The sequence below is a fragment of the Lissotriton vulgaris genome, chromosome 5 (genome assembly GCF_964263255.1).
Source record: "Lissotriton vulgaris chromosome 5, aLisVul1.2, whole genome shotgun sequence".
Lineage (NCBI taxonomy): Eukaryota > Metazoa > Chordata > Amphibia > Caudata > Salamandridae > Lissotriton > Lissotriton vulgaris.
In genome coordinates this window covers 1,391,838,859-1,391,856,549 of record NC_141693.1, presented here as the reverse complement: position 1 = coordinate 1,391,856,549, position 17,691 = coordinate 1,391,838,859, and positions in this window count along the sequence as shown.

Sequence of the window (17,691 nt, the reverse complement as noted above, 5' to 3'; positions counted from 1 at the left end):
ATATTGAAATTGAGAATTTTCCCGTTTCTATTTATAATGTTTTTGATTTGATTATAGACATGCGAGTACTGTGTAACAAAAACTAGTCTGTTTAAGGTCACATCTTGTCTCTTATTAGGTTTGTCCTGATCTAATAAGCTATCTCGATCATAAAAGCGTGCACGTTTGAGTGCATTCTTTATGAGTTTATTGGGGTATCCCTGTGCCTTTAGTTTGTTTTTGGTGTTTTCGGCGTGTTTATAGAAGTCCTTGAGATTAGAGCAGTTGCGCCTCAATCTGAGAAATTCGCCGAAAGGCACATTATCTTTCTGGGCCCTAGGGTGATTGCTGGAATAATGAAGTAGTGAATTTTTGTCGGTGGGTTTGGTGTAAAGTTCCACCTTGAGGATACCGTCCTGCTCTTTTATGTTGATTTTCAAAAAAAGCAACTCTATCGTTGCTGTAGTATCCCGTGAACTTTACATTGGGATCACCCATATTCAACCATGTTAGAAAGCTATCTAAATCACTGCTGGCACCGCTCCAGATGAAGATTATATCATCTATGTAGCGATGCCAGCAGGATATATTTTCATAAGAGGGAGCTATCTCATTGAATATATGTAGTTCCTCGAAGTTGCCTACATAGAGGCATGCCAGGCTGGGGGCACAAGTGGCCCCCATGCTGGTCCCCTTGATTTGGAGGTAAAGTTCATCCTTAAATAAGACATAATTTCTTTTAAGGATAAAGAAAAGGCAGGACATGATAAAATCACTATTACCCCCTCTTAAATCCTCAGTCTCTAAAATAGACTGTATAACCTCCAGAGTGTCGTTTTGCGGGATATTTGTATAGAGGGCTTCGATATCTAGGGCGACCAGAAACTGGGTCGCCCTGTTGAAATCTCTACCTTCGAACGTGGAAATCGCGTGGGAAGTGTCTTTAAGGTACGACCTTTGTTTCTTCACTAATGGTTGCAGGAAATGGTCTGCATAGCGGCTAAGTGGTTCAAGAATAGAACCAATCCCACTAATGATAGGTCTCATCTGGGGATCTGCTGCGTTTTTATGTATTTTTGGCAGACCATAAATTGCCGGGATGGTAGGGTGCGAGTTAAGGAGAAATTTATATTCTTTTTTTTTTTTTTCCTTTGCTTGGCTCAGAGGATGACTTTCAATAGATCGGAGCGAGGTAGCTGCTCTGCTACTTACGAAACCCTGACCCAGAATCAGGTCGTCTACGAATGATTTACCACCGGGTGCCCCACGAACATGCGGTGCACTAAGGGCCATGGAGGCGGCCCCCTTCCGTCTGCGCTCCGGTCCCCAAGCGAGCGGCTCTACCCACTGGCCCCCCGAGAGAGGCCGGTTATATATTTTTTTTCCTTTTTTTTTCTTTGCTTGGCTCAGAGGATGACTTTCAATAGATCACAGCGAGGTAGCTGCTCTGCTACTTACGAAACCCTGACCCAGAATCAGGTCGTCTACGAATGATTTAGCACCGGGTGCCCCACGAACATGCGGTGCACTAAGGGCGATGGAGGCGGCCCCCTTCCGTCCGTGCTCCGGTCCCCAAGCGAGCGGCTCTACGCACCGGCCCCCCGAGAGAGGCCGGCTATATTCTTGATCATTAATAAAGCCTTCTTCTTTACCCCTTGCTAGAAGATTTGCTACGTCCATTTTTAGTTGGCTGAGTTCCATATATTTTGCTCTCTTATAGTGTTCTTGTACATTGAGAAGATCTCTTATTTTCTTTTCATAAACTGGGGTGTTGAATAACACTACCCCTCCGCCTTTATCAGCCGGCTTAATTGTTATCTCATCACTATTTTGGAGATTGGTTAGGGCTGCTCTCTGCGCTTTAGAGATGTTGTTATTGAATTTCTTATGGTCTGGGTTGGTAAAAAGACTCTTAATCTCTACCTCCACCACACGTTCGAAGATCTCGACGCTTTTGTCCACTTGATACAAACTGGGGAATAAGGTTGATTTTGGCTTAAGGCCCGTGACACTAGGGACTGGGTCGTATGTTCTATTTTCAAAAAATCTGTTGAGTCGTACCTTTCTGAAAAAGTTTTTTAGATCACTTTCTAAGTTAAACATGGAATTATTATTTGTTGGGGAGAAACTAAATCCCTTTTGAAGCACTTCTTGTTCAGCCTTAGTCAGTATTCTGCTAGAGAGGTTGACAATTGGGAATTCCTCTATCTCCAGTATTGTTTGCTTCTTGTGGCAATGTATTCCCTGGAGTTGTTCTGAGGTAGATGGTTCCGAAGTGGTTCTGACCGATTGTAGCCCCTGAAGTTCCGTTGCCCCCGATTCGGTCCTCTCTCTAAAAAAGGTTCCCTAGAGAAATTGGGTCCCCCCCGATTTTCAGTCGGTCTCTCTGATTCTTCCTCACTACTAGACCCAGATGTTTCTGAGAAAGTAATGTGTTTATTACCCCCTCTTGAGTAAATTTGTCTTTGATGGTTAGGTTTCTCCCAACGTGGTTCACTTTTGTTGGAGGAGTAATCTTTATGGGTATAGGGATATACTAACTCTTCTGAATATTTTTCAGTATCTTTTTTGAATTTTTTCAACTTTTTATTGGACAGGTATTCCCGATATCCTTCGACGTCCTGGTTAATTTCATCTAGTTTCTTTTTGGCATCATCTAATGCTGGTGATTGGTTAAGTGATGTTTCTAGTTTCTCAATCTCTACCTTTTCTATTTCTATGATTTCTTGAGCTGTTTCTATTATTAGTATTAGCCAGTCACGACTGCAGCGATTTGCTATTAACGTCCAGGTTTCTATGAATTTTGGGTGTTCCACAAATAATCCTGGCTCATTGCGGACCTGCAGTCTTATAGGGATAACTCCTGCTTGAAGATAGTCTATTAAAAATTCTGCATGAAGTTCTGTTCTGATCAACATCTTTTTTGTATTAAGGATTTTAATTAGTTGATCATGGCTGGCATTATTCAGCCCAGTAGAGCTTTTGGCCCTAGGATTGAGGTTCATCAACCTATTGTATTGGTCATCGGAAAAACCAAAGGTTTTCAATTTGTCCATATTGAGTGGTGGGTTTACCCCTATCCACGCGTAACAACCCAAAATTGGGGTCTAGTCTAGAGACAGAAACAGCCTCCCCAGCCAGCCGGCAGTGCAATAAATGTACAAAACGGAGAGGTACCCCTTCAATAGGCGAAGGGAAATGGGGTTATTAAACCAAAGTAAGAGAAGTAGGTTCCCTTGAGGCACAACTACACACAGGTTTAAAATAACAAACCTTATAACGTCACAAGTACATACAACAAAAACATATGAAAAGTTAAAAATTGATTTATTTTGAATACGTTAAAAAACACAATAATAGGGATAACTAATCTAGATCCCTAATCTAAAACAAAATTAAAATTGAAACAGTACAGTTAATTGTGACCTGCACAATTAGGAAAAGACAGAACAGTTACAATATGGAATTGTTGGATACGATTTGTATATTCTCGCTCCGATCTGATAACACCAGTGTTGTATCGCTACCACCTCAGCATATCTATTATGGTGTTGGAGGCTTGAATTATACAGTTTGTTGCGTCGATGCGTTTCGGTGGTATCTCCTTATTATAACCACCTATATCAAGACATCTGAATTATCTGTCAATACCAGGGAGTGTATATAATCGCCCTGAAATGAATATCATACAAATAGTTAACATCCAAATTAATGCAGTGAACTTATTGCATTTCAATAGGTCAAATGTAAATAAATCACAACATATTCACGAATCTATTATAATCCATTGACACCTATATTGTATCGGTGAAGTCTGAAACTTAGGTTCTAGAGATACATATGTGAGTTTACACAAATCACATTCATCTATACCAAGAGGATTGTATAAAGGAAGTGCATATCTGGTAATGGTACATTGCTTTTCATATTACCACTCTAAATCAGGTCACATTATCTGTCAACACTGGGCATTTATTAGTAACATGTATGTCTTACACTTTCAAATAGTACCTAAAACTATAATAGCATTAATAAAAACCAGCAAGGCTATTTATTGAGTAAATTCGACCTTTCATTGGTAACACAACTTCACGTTATGCATTTCCACATAAGGTGATTTTTAAGAAATACTGGGAGGGGGAACATGGGGGCAATATCCACACTAATCTTAACCCTGGAGACAAGGAGACCATATCCCGTATAAACTAAACCATGAAGCACCCAGAATTCATGGACGGACGTATAAGTTAGTCTTAATAAACTCAGCTTACCCTAGGATATTATAGTGATCGATTTCCAATTCCTGATCGGAGCATGGACTTCAACTGGGGCCAAGTTAAATTTATTGCTACCAGTTGTATATTCTATGGTACCAGGAAATATTAAATTAGTACTAGTTTTATATGCTACTTGATTTTTAGAGATATGTTAAAAATAGGTCAATGCCTACCTGTTTAAATTTGTTACGACCTTTATTGCCCCCACTGTATGTCAGTATCCAAAGTTAAATTGGTTATACTGAAGACCATTTGTTTTGTCGGTAGTTAGGCCACAATTGCCTTGGATAGTGGGGGAAAAAAAGAGAAGCAAGGCATAAAATTATGGCTGGCGTATTTTGATGTTGTAAATAGGTAAGGGAGTAGCGTATTATGTAAAAAATTACCATTTGCGGAAATACACTGAGCCCAGGGATCCAGTACCTTGTGAATTCTTCACTGATGGAAGGACGGGTTCCTGGAGAATGGAAAAAAGCATTGGTAAGACCTATCAGAAAAAATTCCACCATTCCCTGGACTGACATGTCTAATCTTAGACCGATATCCCTGCTTCCATTTATGGGTAAACTTACAGAAAAACATATAAACAGGCACCTATCAAATTTTATCGAACAGGCTGGCAGTTTGGATTATTCTCAATTTGGTTTTAGACCAAAACATAGCACCGAGTCTGCTTTATTGTCGGTGACTGATGACCTTCACATGTACCAGGACAGAGGTGATTCTGTTCTCCTGGTACTATTGGCAGCGTTCGACACTATATCTCATAATATCTTGATCGGACGACTTGCTAAGATCGGCATTGAGAACACAGCACTGGCCTGGCTAAGGAGCTTTTTATCCAACCGTACCCAATCTGTCAGCATGGGTTCATTTCGATCGGCAGAGACTGAGATTACCAAGGGGGTGCCACAGGGCTCTTGCCTGAGCCCTACCCTTTTTAATATCTACGTGGCCCCCCTGGCCAGAATCTTGAGAGAGTTTGGGTTCATACCGGTTTCTTACGCGGATGATACTCAGCTCTTTTTTCCTTTTAGAGCTCCCACCGACGAAGTGAGGACGTCCTTCTCCGAGGGCATGGAAACTGTGGCTAAGTGGATGTCATCAAACTACCTCCAATGTAACGTAGGCAAGACGGAGGTTATGTTTTTTGGGGAGGCCAGGATCATGTGGACACCGTACTGGTGGCCACGGGATCTGGGCCCAGTGCCTGAACCTAAACAGTTCGTGAAAAATCTAGGGGTACGCCTTGACCGTGAGCTCTCCCTTAAACATCATGGCAACTGGATGGTGGGCTCATGCTTTCACGTCATCGGTCTCTTGCGAAAAGTCTTTCCCATGCTGCCTGACTCTACTAGAAAAACCCTGGTACAGGCTTTGATATTGAGCAGCTTTCATTACTGTAATGGACTCTTGCTGTCAGCCAATGAGGGAGTACTAACTAAACTCCAGGTGGTGCAAAACACGGCAGCCAGGCTGGTGTTAAACGCCCCGCACAGATCACCATCTAAACCCCTACTGGAAAAATTACACTGGCTGTCAGTTCGAAACAGGGTTACGTTCAAAATTTGCTGTCTAATTCATAAGAGCCTGAATGGACTTGGCCCATCTTACTGGACAGACAAATTTATCCCATATAACCCTGTCCGGTCTCTTGGGTCAAACAGCCAGCTCTTACTGAGAGTGCCAGCGACGACAAAGGACAGACAGGGCGGCAAGGCCTTGTCCGTCATCGGGCCCACTCTATGGAACAAGCTCAATCTCACGCTCAGGAAATGCTCAGAACATCTGAGCTTTAGGAAACAACTTAAAACGTTTCTGTTCCGGACTTAACTTACTGAATCTTTCACACTGATTGCTTACAGCCATGCTTCTGGTCGGTTTTGTCTGTTTTTATGTGCGCAGAGATACTCCTGATGGAGTCGATTCAAGCGCGTTACAAACCCGCAAATTGCGCCACCAGAGCGTCACTTTTTAGGATGCTCTGTTGGCGCATTTCTCTGCTCCATATGTACAAAGCGGCATTAAGCCACTTTGCGTGGCATAACCCTGCTTTGTGAATATCATACCCTTTCACGCAGGTAGTTGGGTGAAAAGGATGTGCAATGGGTGTTGCTGTGGGCATTCCACCGTAACACCCATTGCTTTTTTGACGCTGCCCCAGATTTACAAGGATGTGTACATCTGAGAAAGTGCCAGAAACTAACGCCAGTATAATGAAGGCATTAGATTGGCACAACGAGGTGAAATATCAATATTGCTGCTAGTTTTTGCAGTACACATAGAAAGAGCAAATTCCCTTTAATGATTGTTTATATACAGGAAGGTGTCTGAATTCAACCTTTCAACCCAGCCACCCTTGCACCATGGCGCAAGGGTGTCTCTGTTTGTGCTAGGTAGGTTTCTTTTGCTCAGTGAAAGTGGAAAACACAGGGGTGCGCCGTATTCTTGTGAATAGGGCGCATCCCTGCGTTTTTGAAAAGACGCATCGTGGGCCGTGGCGCTGTTCAATTACTCGCAGTGCGCTGTGCCATTCTTTTCTTTGTGAATATGCCCCCAGGTTGTTCATTTTTTGTATTCCAGAATTGTGAAACAAATCCTTGCCTCTGTAATATCACTCAGGCACATGGAATCTAACTTTTTTTTATGGTGGTAAATTATCGGGAGAAGTATATTCAGACACGAATCATATGACGGACGGACACTCGAATTCGAGAAGTGCTCTGTAATAGCCACTGGGTGTCGCTGTTGCCTACAAATATGTCACAGTCCTGCATTTCACTGAGATTTTCTTTAGAGTACCGCGGTCAGAGGTGGCTAATGCTAAAGTAGACTCGTCATAATTGACATTTAAGCAGCTCATTTGCCTGACTAATTAACTGTAAACGAGACACCACAGTCATTCAAGTTCATTTAACCAAAGCTATGAGAACGCGGACCATCCGCCTTCCCCCGCTCTTTCATTAGCTCGTCCTTTCAATTTGTATTTTCTGTTTTCTTTCAGACATTAGGCAGGTGCGCAGTTCCTCCTAGGGGAAATACTCGAAAATAAGAAAACCGTTAACCGTTTACTATGTTGATGTTTTAACTTTGTTAAGCATCAAAGTACGCGACTGTGTAGCATGTATGCCAGGTAGCTGACCCACCAGCTAAGAAAACGGATACACTTGTTACCTTCACATGAAAGAGGACGGGAGACAGATCAGCCTTGTCCAAAGATTGGAACTTGCAGGTGCAACTCTGTAACTGTGACCGAGTGCCTTAATCTGCTGAACCCTTGAACATCACATGAGACACGGACAATTTGAAGAGGAACTGGGTCGGAAAACTGTACAGCGTGTGAGATTGCAGGGCAAAGTGCATCATTTAGCTCGGGGCAGGCTCCCTTCTAGGTGGCTTAATCGGTATGGACCCGCGCTCCACACACTGGTGGAGAGTCACCCACTCCATTGAGGCAGCACTCCTTCCCAGGTGGGGAGTCTCAGTGGCATAAGTGCTTCCTCCACCGTTGTGGAATGCCCCGGTTACTTACAGGCAGCCTTCATTAAGGTTTTCCTCGCCACAGTAATCACACAATGAGCATTATCTTCCATGACAGAAAACTCCAAAGTCGAAAAAGTTAGCCTTCTAGCTTCGTATCGCCCCAAGAAGGCCGACTTCTCCTTCCTACTTCATTATAAAAAAAATGAAAGTCATCCCCACCCAAATCTTGTTTCCCCCTACTTTCAACCTATATTGTTCCATATCAAAGTATGAGGAGAAGACAATGTGGCTGCATTGTAAATTTCCGTAATTGACACAGCTTAAAATGCAGCCCAGGAAATCGATATCACCCTAGTTGATTTCTCCGAAATCAGACTCCCCACTTCTTTATCTTGGGACTCGACTTATAAGCCAATAGAATTGCTTGCTTAATCCCCCCAAATCAATGTAGAATTCGAGGATTTCAAACCATTTCTCATAGACCAAAAAGTTGCAAAAAGACTGTCAAGCTTCCTGAAAAACTCTGTTCTGGTAAGGTAAATCAGTAACGCCCTTTTGCATTTAACAGCTGCAAAAAGCCTCATCATCAGACTTAGCATCAGGACAAAACACTTGCCGCCCCACCTCAGCAGACCTGTGAAAAAACAAGGACACTTTAGCTATAGAAATGGTATTAGCTTTCAAAAAAAACTCTGGCAAACAAAATCCTCAAGAAAGGTTCCGCTCTCAAGAAAGAACCCAACTCACTCATCCAAAATGCCACTTTAGGCGTCAAGAACTTTAGGTAAGTCCCACGATGGAGCTGCCGCCATAGATCTAGATCTTCTCAAGCAAAGGATTTCAACAATCATGCCACTAGAGCAGAGGTCTTCAAACTTTTGGGTGCCGAGACCCCCCTGTCATCATTTTTAGTCGTAAGGACCCCCTCCTGACAAACATTTCTAAACCTGTAGGCAGGGCTTCTGGAATTACGAGGCAGGTGAGGACTAAATTACATGAAAGGCTTGACTAAATTGTGTGAGAGGAAAATGTAAATAATGTTATGTGATGCCACGTTATTTTGGGAAAGAATAGCTTCATTATTTTGACATTTTGTGCACACAATAACACAGAGGAAAGATTTCACCCCATCAGTACCAGTTTATAACCAAAATACAGCAATTAACATCAGAAAGATGTCTAGTCAACCTTTGGGATGGGCCTTCCACTCCGCAGGAATACGTGTTGCCACATTAGAAGCTCACCTGGCTCTGGCCGGGAGCAGCAGGGGTCCCTAAAACCCTGGCGGTCTTGTGCAGAGTTAAGCAATTTACCCATGCAGCTTTCCTCTCACCCCCTCCCTTCCATCCCTCTCTCAACCCCGTATCCCTCTCTCATATTGCCGGCATTTTATTTCACCCCTTTTTACAACTTCTGAACTCTCCCAATTCAACTTCTCACTTCACCCTTAATCACCTCTTGCCATTCTATATTTTCACTGCTCTCATCTCTAACAGTTTCTCGCATTTATCTCATGGCCTCTCTGGCCCTGTCACCTCCCATGCCCATCTGCACTTCTCATTAAGACTCTCCATTCAAATTGTTGTCTATTTGTATCTTACACCTCTCCAGACCCCCTATTCATCTTTCACATCTCTACTTTGTTCTTTCACACCTTCTTGAACAAATGTCCCTCTCCACTGTTACCTCAGCACCAGTGCTTAATTAGAGCAGGTGGTTTCCGGTCGTCCGCACTGGCACCTAATTGTGCCCACAGGCACTATGACCGTCTGCCACATGGTGGCTCTGCCTGTGTAATTTAGAGATGAGCAGAACAGCTGTTTATTAATTCAATATACATTAAAAACGATAAACTCCTGACATCCATGCCATTCTTATAGCTTTGGGGGCTTGAAATAGTCACACTTGTACAGTGTTATGGTTGGTAGTTGCATAGGTATTGTCATTGGCCGCACAGGCAAGGCAATGGGTGGGTGCTTAAAGTTGCAGTGGCACCAACAATGCACCTCATCTCTCTGTAGCACCTTTCTGACAAACTTTTTTTTTATAGTGCTACGCATAGTTTACTCACAATCAGTTCTGTGATCTGCATAGTACATATTCTTTGTAGCAGGCACATTAACCCTCTGCGCTCTGTGGATGAGAAGAGTGCCCATGTGAGTGCACGGTGAGCGATGCAACAGTATGAGAGTAGGGAAAAAGGAGTAACTGCAGGGTGAGTGAGGTGGCCAAATGAATTTGGGTGTGGATATAAGTGCAGTATGGGATGAATGAATGCATGGTTAATGAAGGGCTTTTTTGAGCGAGTTGCAAATTGAGCAGTGAGGGGGACAGGTGAATGAGGTGTCACATGAGTGCAGGATGAGTGCAGATGAGTAGTGTGACTGCAGGCTGAGGTACAGGGTGAACAACGCAAGTGCATTGTGATTGCAGAGTGATCACTGTGAGTGCAGGGTGAGAGGGTGAATGATGTGAGTGCATGGTGATCAGTGTGAGTGCATTGTGATCGCTGTGAGTGCAGGGTGAGTATGAAAGTGAAGTGCGAGAATGAGAAGTGAGTTCTCTGAATGCAGGGTGCATTTCCAGACACTTGAAATAACTCAACATATTAATGACGGCGGCGTAGTGTTTAAGATATAAGTTAAACTATTGCTATTATGACATTAATCAGGGATCGAGGGTGGAGGAAATAAATAATATGCTGATCTTGCAACATACTTCCAGTCCTATGGTTATGGTTGCCTGCCCATTATTTTGATGTCCCAGACGGTACAAAAATAAGCAGTCACCCAAAGCTTTATATTTCAGCACTCATCTGTGCATACTTGGAACAGCAAATCTAAATAGAAAGCACTTTTAATTGTGTTCTAGGGCTGCCTCAATGATCCATGACTGATAATTAAAGAGAACAAAGACAGAAAAGTCACATTACGAATGTATTTATTTATGCATTTTTATATAGCGCAGACTTTACCTGAAGGTGTCAGAGCGCTTCACAATAGGAACAGTAATGTTACATGAGGAGAAAATTACAAGTGAACAAATTACAAAAGCAAACGTTAAGTCGCATGAGGCAATAGTGACAATAGTGAACAACCAAAATACAAGAGGTAGCAAACGGTACATTACAGGAGGAAAAAGTGATGTGTGCAGGTTACTAAAGCGTGCAAAGTACAAATAGAGGTATAATACTCCAATAAATGGCAGACACTCAAACACAAGAACAAACGTGAAGTAGGCAATGGTGGCACTTGTCAAGTATGTAAAGCAAACAAAATGTGAGAGGTAGCAAACAGTGTGTTACAAAAGAAATGGCTGGTATTTTTTTCTTCTGGCAACCCTACTTTTTATTTCTTTTCATGAAATGCATTCTCACCCTTTTGCAGTAAATGTAAAATACAAATGTAAGGAAAGGCTGAGTTGGGGGCCAGGGGGTACTGGAACTATTAAAAAAAAAAAACGAAGCCTCAGTAACCAGTTTTCAAAAGGTATGTAAATATGCAAATGGTTGTTAACGACCTGTGAAAAACTCAGGGGTGCCGGGCTGTGCTGGAGATAAGACTGCAGACACAGCCCAGCGGGCTCGAGCTGAGACACACTACGGGGGAGGAGGGGGGCTGAATCCCTGTAGTCAGATGGGCCCCTGGCAGAAGTGTGATCGGGACTGCGTGACCCCCTTTCCTTCACTTCACGGCCCCCCTGGGGGTCGCGCCCACACTTTGAAGACCCCTGCACTAGAGTATCTCTATGATCGAACAAAAGACTTTTGTAAGCTCTAAGCCCTGCCCACGGAGCTCTTACAGTTGAAGAGGTCAATCCCAAAGCAAAACTATCTGATAAATAATCAAGAACTCTAATTGGGTCCAACTCCACAGAATCAAAACTCTTCCTTACACACCATTAGATACACTTTGCCGAATGTTTGGCATACGCTATGCATTTCATGTATAAGGGCACTTAGACTGTTGGCTCAAATCTGCTACTAAAGACACACACCCTCTAGCTATCAAATTCATCCTTTTAACAACCAGACCTGAAGGTGCATTGTCCATAGAATGGGGCCAGCAGATGAGGACCCGCCAGTGGATAAGAGTGACATGGAATCTCCCACTGAGGCTGAACCACCAACTCTCTCAACAGGGGAAAACCATAGGTGTCTCTGGCACTCTGGAACAATCAGAACGACATAGGACCTGTCTACTCTGATCTTGTGTAAGACTTTGAGAATCAAAGGAATCGGGGGAAATGTACATATTGTTTATTGTGCAGTTAGCTAAAACTACTGCAATAATTTAAAACACATACAGAATACAAGCCATCTTAAATAAAGGAAAGAAGCACGCAGATTAAAAAAAACATCATAATAAACAAAAAATGTGTATGCAGTCATAATATCTACTTTTTTAAATCGATTTCTAAATATCATAGAGACAGAATATCGATGTCAAGAATATCGGGGACCAGAATAATGACCTTAAGGTAAGTAATATTGTTTTTTTTTATTTCAAAGTATATCGAAGTAAGTAATATCGTTAGCAAAAATATAGTTAATTATATTGATAGTTATATTAGTGTTATGTATTTTAGTATGTATTTTAAATGTATAAGTTTAACATTTCTTGTAATGTTTTTTAATTATTTTAAAAAAAATACATGTATTAAATGTTGAGAAATTAGTAATTTTTTAAAGCAAATTTTGCGTTTAAGTATCAGAGCGGGTTGTAGGTTTATAGGGGAATAGGGTGGGAAGTAATTTAATTATAATTAATTAATTAATATTTTTTATTTATTATTCATTTGTTGTTAATTGTTTTAATAGGAAATTTATTTTTATTAATGTTTTAATTTATAATTACATTTTTTATAATGAATGTATTATTATTTATTTTTTGTTTTTGTTAAATAATTTATTGTTGCTAAAATATTAATTGGTAATTAATTTTTATTAATTGATTAATTGATAATTAAATTAAATGTGTTATGTTTTACGTGTAGAGGATTGTGGGTTTATAGGAGAATAGGGTGGGAAGTAATTTAATTATCATTAATTAATATTTTGTATTTAATTTGTACTGATTATTAATTGAGTGTTAATTAATTATTATTTGGAAATACATTTTTATTGATTGATTAATTTATAATTATATTGCTTATATTTGTATTATTATTTATTGTTATTGTTAATTAATTCATAGTTAATTAATTATTAATTGGAAATGACTTTTTATTAATTGATTATATGATAATTAAATTAAATGTGTTATTTTTTATGTGTAGCTGTTTGTTGGTTTATAGGGGAATAGGATGGAAAGTAATTTATTATAATTAAGTATATATTAATTTGTATTTGGTATTGATTAATATTTATTGTTAAATAATAACAATTGGTAATTAATTTGTATAAATTGATTAATTGATAATTACATTAATTGTGTTAGTTTTTATGTGTAGCGGGTTGTGGGTTTATGGAATAGGATGGGAAGTAATTTATTATAATTAAGTACATTTTAATCTTCATTAATTGGTATTGATTATTAAGTTATTGTTATTTAATTATGAATTGGTAATACATTTTTATTAATTGATTAATTGAAAATCTAATTATTTGTGTTATCTTTTTTGTGTAGTGGGTTGTGCATTTATAGGGGAATACGGTGAGAAGTAATTTAATGTTATTTAAGTAAATCTTTATTTAATGTTATTGGTATTTATTAGCAATATTTTTGTTAATTAATTATTAATATGTTAAAAAAATATTATTTGATTAATAAGTATGTTAAGTTAATCCCTATGCTATCCAACAGTTTTACTACTGTTGCACTTTCTGGAGTGGGAATAGTAGTTTTAACCCCTATGCTACCCAATACTTTCCCCACTGTTGCACTCTCTGGAGTGGGAATAGTAATTTTAACCTCTACGCTATCCAACACTTTGCCTGTTGTTGCATTCACTGGAGTGGGAATAGTAATCTTTACCCCTACACTATCTAACACTTTCCCTACTTTTGCACTCACTGGAGTGGGAATAGTAATTTTAACCCCTACGCTATCCAACACTTTCCATACTGTTGCACTCACTGGAGTGGGAATAGTGATTTTTACCCCAACGCTATCCAACACTTTCCCTACTGTTGCACTCACTGGAGTGGGAATAGTAATTTTTACCACTACGCTATCCAACGCTTTCCCTACTGTAGCACTCACTGGAGTGGGAATAGTAATTTTTATCCCTACGCTATCCAACACTTTCCCTACTGTTGCACTCAGTGGAGTGGGAATAGTAATTTTTACCCCTACCCTATCCAACATTTTCCCTACTGTTACACTGTTTGGAGTAGGAATAATAATTTTATTCACTTCGCTATCTAATATTATTTGTCTTATTTTTGTTAATGTAGTATACAATTAATTTAAAAAATATTAAAAATAATTTTACTTTTTTTAGTTTGTTGTACATATTTATGTAATTTTTTTATATTATTGTTTTATGTATAGAGTTGTATTTGGAATTTATAAGATATGTTTTAATAAGTTATAAAGTATTAAAATTATTATGAAAAAATAATATTAAGTAAGTATATATATTACATATTATATGTATATGTTTAATGTATTTTTACATTATATATATTATTATAATTGTAAACATTTAAAAATATTTTAACTATGTTTATTTTAATTATATGTATTGTTTATCTTACATTATTTTTGCAACTTAAAAAAAACATATTTTTAACACCAATATTTTTGGGGGAACAACCTTTATAACGCAACTTTTAGCACGCAGTGCTATTACAACGCAGACTTTAAAACGAAAACCATTACAACGCATTACACTGGGCGGCGCTCTAGGATAGGGAATAGTTTTAATTTACTATCCAACACCTTCCCTAGTGTCCACGGGGACTGGTGTTGGAATAGTAAATTAAACTATTCACTATCCAGCACCCCTCAGTGTAATGCGTTGTAATGGAATGCGTTTTAAAACTTGCGTTGTTACAGCATGCGTGGTAAAAGCATGCATTGTAACAACGTACATCCATATTTTTGACATCGATATTATTTTTCCAATAGTTTTTGTATTTACCATAATGTAGATAGGATGTTGATATTCTTGACTTCGATATTTTTGCGTCGATATTTTAGTAGGTCGATTATTTGTCTCTCAATATCCTGTCAGTAATTCCTAAAAATGTCATGTGGTAGTTTTTCCATATTAGCATTGTAAAACGAAGTGCTATTGCAAAAGTTCCCAGATAGTCAGCAGTGACACAATAAAAAGATATCATAATAACTAAAACAGTCACACTGATGTTGTTCCATATAAAGATGGTTAAACTAAATGCTATTACAGAGGAATCCAGAAGAACCTTTAAATTTATCTAGCACCTGGGCCATTGAACACATTTTAAAAACGCACTAGGATGAAGGATCTAGGAAGTTGAAACCGAACTCAAGGTGGCAAACCTATTACAACTTTCAAATTGAATAAATAATAGCAGCCAAATATTCGTTGAGAAGTGCCACTTGACCAACTTGCATAACAATAAACTCCCAGATGCCTGTTGAAAAAAACACACAGCGTTTGATTAGTATCAGCCACGCTGCTTATGGGAAGAACCCCCTGACAACAGTATAATGATAATGGGAGCAAATTATCCATTGGGAGTGCCGTAGACCAGACTGCATAACAATAAAGCCACTGACTCTACAATCCGAGAGTCTCACCCAGCCGAGTCGATCCAGCAGAGGTGTGCCAGGGGTAGGTGCCAGGGGTAGGTGCAGAGTTCCTTGGTGACACCTCTAGGCACCTGAGCCTGTTGAGTGCAAGGGAGATGAATTTGGTCATCAGGATATTTAAAGAGGTATTGTCTCGAGTGAGAGAGGCGATGACGACCTGTCAACATGAACGGACTACCAGATAGTTCCACTCTTGCCTTAGTCTTAATTTATGCACGTCCGGCAATGCAGGGCTGCGGGACACAACATGGCAGATTTATGTTGCCTGGCGCATCTCTGCAAATCGGCAGAGATGCGCCAGGAAAGATACGGCACGCAAGTTTATCCTTGCGCCACCAATGATGCGCCGCATTTACAATGCGGCGCACCATGGGCAGGAATGAACAGATGCGTGTCGAATCTAGCGGGTGAAGTTGGCGCAGTGCTGAAGTTGTGTTGTGTGCGGCACGCAACTCCAGCACTATTCTAACTTGCCCTATCTCTAACGTGGAGCGTCAAGCCTTACGCCTGCTTCAAGCAGGCGCAGGGTTTTGATGCATCAGCGTTGGGAAAGTGACTCAGTGAAATCTTGTAGATTTTACTGAGTCACTTTTCAGGGGCGTTCCTGCGACGGAACGCCCCCCCCTGCGTAGAAACGCCCACATGAAAACCTGACGCAGGTTTCTTGTGGCGCAGGGCCTTACTCCGTGACGCATCCCCATTAATGCATCACGATGTAAGTATGTAGCAACGTGGCGCTGGGTTTACGCCACCGCTGCGTCACAGAAGTGACGCAACGGAAGAGCAAAAGTGCCGCAAGTCGGACATAAATCTGCCCCAACGTGTTCAAGGGATTCCTCGCACTGGGCACAGTCCTGCTGATTGTTCCTTCCAATGCTCGACGCCAAATGGCAAGATGTTTAAAAAATGACTATTTTACTAGCCTGAGGGCCGTAAATCTTGCCTTCAGGCGGTTGGAGTACGTACACTGAAGGGGATGCGGGCTGGGAGATGATAATAACAGCCCAGGTGTGCTTAGGTTTGGCTGTGATGGCCTTTTCAGATTGAAATAACCAGAGGCAGACACTTGTTTTAATTCCTGTTTTAAAGGCTTGTTGGCTCAAGTTGGAGTCCCAGAGTGCCTTCACATTCAGTAGGTGCTGAGAGTCCACAAGATGCTGGTGGTGCACTTACTTGGGCTGGATGTGTTGTTTTGGCCCATAACAATGCTTCTAATAAACCTCCCCTGGGCACCCATAGTGACTGTTGATGCAATCAAGGGATTGCAACAGATAGGAACTGGTTTTGTATTTGTCAACAACAAACAATCCCCATTTGTGTGCTAAAATGAGCAAATGCATTTATCATTGTAAATAGGATGCTATAGAATTTATTGTGGATATTTGTACTGAATTTGATGGATATGTATAAAATGTATATGAGTTAAAAAAAGAGAAAAAGGGGAAAAAAAAGGAAAAAATTCATCAAATATTTATGAAAAAGATAATAAAATAGATTTTCATACATTTCTGCACCATGTTGTCAATCAATCTATAAAACAATTTGTGATGCATTTTAGATAAAACACACACATAACCCGGTGTATAGATCTCTTTTTCAAAAAAGAACAGATCGGCAATGAACAGGGTAAAAAGTAGGGGGCTAGCACGGACCCCTGCTCTACAACCAGCGTAATGACAATTTTTCTAAATATGCATGCCCCATTGTCTAGTTTGATGCAGATGTACGTATTGTAATGCAGCTGGATTATGGACTCCAAGAGTTTGGAAGGAATACCCCATCTCAAGACTTTGACCAAGTGTAGCCTCCTTGGTGCACAATTGAATGCAGCTTTCAAATCAACAAAACAACAGTGCAGCAGGGAATTTGAAGAGATTGCTTTGTCCACCAGGATTGATATTGCTAACAAGTTGGATAATGTACCAGATTTAGCCCTGAAACCTGTTGGATTTTTTGGAATAAGTCCCTTTGACTCCGCCCATAGCTGCAAGTCCTCTAGGAGCAAACTAGCATGGAATTTGGTTTAATTGACAAGGAGTGCAATTAATCTATAATTGCTCTGATGAGATCTGGAGCCTCCTTTGTGAATAAGATGTATTACGGCCCACACCATCTTCAGGTATTGTTGAACTCCTCAGGCAGAAGTCAAAGAGTAAAGAAAGCCTTCCTGCCCAAAACATGATAATAATATTGAGAACAGTTATGTCAATATG